Raw genomic sequence first — 3,509 nt, forward strand, 5'->3', positions numbered from 1 at the left:
ATTGATTATCCCTGGTCTACCTCATCAGTTATATCCAGCTGCCACTCGCTCAAGCCAGCTGCTGAATTAGGGGAAATTTGTAACTAGTCAGGAGTGGTTGTAATACTCTGGTTCCAAATAGGTTTACCGAAGGAGATGTTGGTCTACCACGTCCTAAAGGCAGCCAGGACCAACCCTCTCTCAAAGAGACCTTATTATCTCCCAGAGGATGTAACTAGCCATGATGGGCAACAATCACACGCAAGAGGCCGGGCAAATCTCTCCAAGCATCTTGTCTACATCCTCAGGCTGCCAAAACTGAAACATCCAAGAAACCTGGACCAGTCAGTGCTTTGGGCACACCTGTACTGGCAAGGATGGAGTGGGTGGAAGAAGGACTTCATCTCTCCTGATGGGTTTAACAGAAGCAGGTTCCAAAATACCTGGAAGAGCTCTGCTGGACAACTTTGAAGATGCAATGGTGGCAAAAAGTGTTGCTTTCTTGTTACCATCCCCGCAACAGAGTACACTTGAGCTCATACCTATGTTCGGCTCGTCTCCAGGCACCTAGAAGTGTCTTTAACTGGGGGGGGGGCTCTAGGAAGTCCAGTATTTAGAAAAGGCCCCCGCTGTACTGAATATAATTGTAAAACAACCGGAAGCTCTGCTCCCAAGGCCCAGCAAGTCAGGGGTTACAGCCCTGGAGCTACAGTTCTTCCTCTCCTCTATCAAACAACCTTGAATGCAATGGGAATTTTGTTTCATTGTTTTACCTGCCCTCCCCTCCAGCTGCCCTGGTTAAACTTAGGGGGGGGCAGGCAGTCTTTCCAGGAGTCATGCAAAACATTTGAGATGCTTCTTCACTCTTTTCACCTGCTTAAGGCATGGCCAAACTTGGCCCTCCAGCTGCTTTGGGACTACAATTCCCATCATCCCTGCCCAGTGGTCCTGTTAGCTTGGGATGATGGGAGTTGTAGTCCCAAAACAACTGAAGGGCCAAGTTTGGCCATGCCTGGCTTAAGGGGACACACCCAAAATCTAAAAAGAACCACCTTCTTCTACAAGGCTGACAATTTCTGTTTAAAACTAGCAAAATCCAACCCATGTTTGGTGCCTTGGAGTGGAACAGCTTACTAGCCCATCTCCGACACTGAATAAATTCATCGTTATTGTTCGAATAAAATTTAGGCATTTCTGCCTTTACAGATAATAGTTATGCTTAGCAGATAACACATTGGGCACAATGTACTACCTTTTCTTTTCTTTTAATTAAATCGAATTTAATACAGCTTCCGCCAAAAATCCCCCACATAGCATTAAGATTATAACAACATTTTACATAATCTGATGGCGTTAACGGTCTATATAGGCTTTCCACAGACATGTTTGCACAACCGGGTGGGATAAATTTGCTAACTGCTTCCCTTACGTATGAAAAGAAAGGGGGACCAGGTTCCATCAAAGGTGTTTCTCTTTTTAACACTTTTCCCTGCCCTTTCTGGCGATTTTAAGTGGTGAGCCCAGTCCTTAGAACCAAAAATAATGAACTTCTATAGTTTGGTGCATTGCCTAAAGTGGTCACAGGGAGGCAGGCAAACAGGCTGTGCCCTGTATCAGAACTTCTCAGCCTGCGTAGATCTCATTTTAGTTAAAAGAAAAATAGGCAAATGATTGTTCTTTTTTAAAAAAGGGGAGGGCATATTGAAGTTCTTCCAGATCCCCTCTGCTTCTGTCTCTGCTCACCCCTTCCCAGCTGCCATTCAAGTTTCCTCTTAATTTCCACTTAAGCACAAAGAGGTTCTTAGACCTAAGCCCACTCTCTGCGGCTGGGCTAGACAAAGAAGCAAAGAGTCATGTTTCACTGAGAATGTTTCTCAAATTGGACTCTTTATCATGCAAAACAAGCAATACAATTGGTTTAACATGTTTTCCCTGCTTAAAGTGAGTGGCATGTGCCCAAGGCCAAGATAAATATCTCAGGGATAAGAATGCAACTACCAGTAAATAAATTTATTTATTTTCAGCATTTCCATCTAGCCACAACTGCAGTACAATATACCAGCTGTGGGGAACCTTTGACTTTCCCTGTCGATTAGCCGTGTTGCCGGGAGTTGTAGTTCAGCAACACCTAGTGGGACTAAGGTTCCCACACCTGCATTATACCAAACAGTTTTTCATCCAGTACAAAATTATCTTTCGCATCTGAAAAATCGCAGGATAGGCATATTCTCCCCGCCACATATTAACCCAATTATGAATTAATTAACTAGGCTAATAACAACAAAAAAACCTATTGTCGGTTCTAACCCTTACAAAATATTTTGAGAAGGTACAGCAAGTCTACGTTTGCACACAAATTTAACAATACAGTGGTACCTCGGTTTTTGAACGTTATCCGTTCCGGAAGACCGTTTGAGTCCCGAAACGTTCGGAAAACAAGGCGCAAAGGGCAGCCGGCAAATTTAGTAGAGAAAATTGAGAAAAATAACATATGCACTCAGCGGAAACCGTTCGACTTCCGAGGCGTGTTCGAAAGCGGAAGCATTTACTCCGGGTTTACAATGTTCGAAGACCGAAACGTTCGTCAACGGAGACGTCTGAAAACCAAGGTACCATTGTATTTGGAAATCGTTTCTATAAGTACCCTATTAGATTAAGGTCCGGTTAACTACAATAATGATTTCACCCCCTCTCTTTTTGTAATGTACACAATATATTTTTATGTTGCCATTGTTGTTCTGTTTTGTTTTCTACATTTCTTGTTTCCCATTCTTTTCTGTGTTTTGTCTTACTCTGTGCATTTGCGATTTGCGATTTATGTCAATAAAGAATATAATATTTTTTTAAAAAAAAAAGTTTACAAGAGAGAGAGAGAAAAGAAGGCATTTGTCCTGTGCCAGCAGCACTTGTTCCAGAGGCAACAGCGTGCAATAGGGGGAAAAAGGGGGTCAAACTTACATGATCTGCAGAGAACAGCCGGGGACAGTCAAGATCTTGAGGTGCTTCACATGGGATTTGGCTACATTGCTCTCAAAATATCTGCATGGGCAGCGGTAAGTCAGGCTGATGGGCTTCCCTGGAGGGTGGCATAAAGAAAAGGATTTAGATGGCCAGGGCTGACACCAAGACCACCTCGCAGGGCAGATTTAAGGGGAGGAGAGGAGGGACGACTTCTTCCTGGCATTTTTAACACTTTTGCCAAGCCGCAGGGGGCCCCAGCCTCTTCAGTTCTCATTTCAGCTTTTAATCCCGGTGTTTGTGGGTTTTAGAAGGCGAAATGGGGCGCGAAACTGGAACCTCAGAAATGGAGAAGCGCTTTTCTTTCTTTAAAAAAGGAGCCAGCTAATTGTCCCAAGTGGCTGGGGGCAATTAAGCAAGATAAAGGCTGCAAATGGAAAGCCCTTGGCCCCTGCAATGTTATTCCTGCCAAAGGATTTGACCTGAGGCCAAATGCAAAGGCAGACAGGAGAAGAAAGGAGGCCCTCAGCTCTGCAAAGCCAAACAACACCCCCCCAATAACCCCAGGGATT

Source organism: Podarcis filfolensis (genome assembly GCF_964270895.1).
Source record: "Podarcis filfolensis genome assembly, chromosome: 5".
Lineage (NCBI taxonomy): Eukaryota > Metazoa > Chordata > Lepidosauria > Squamata > Lacertidae > Podarcis > Podarcis filfolensis.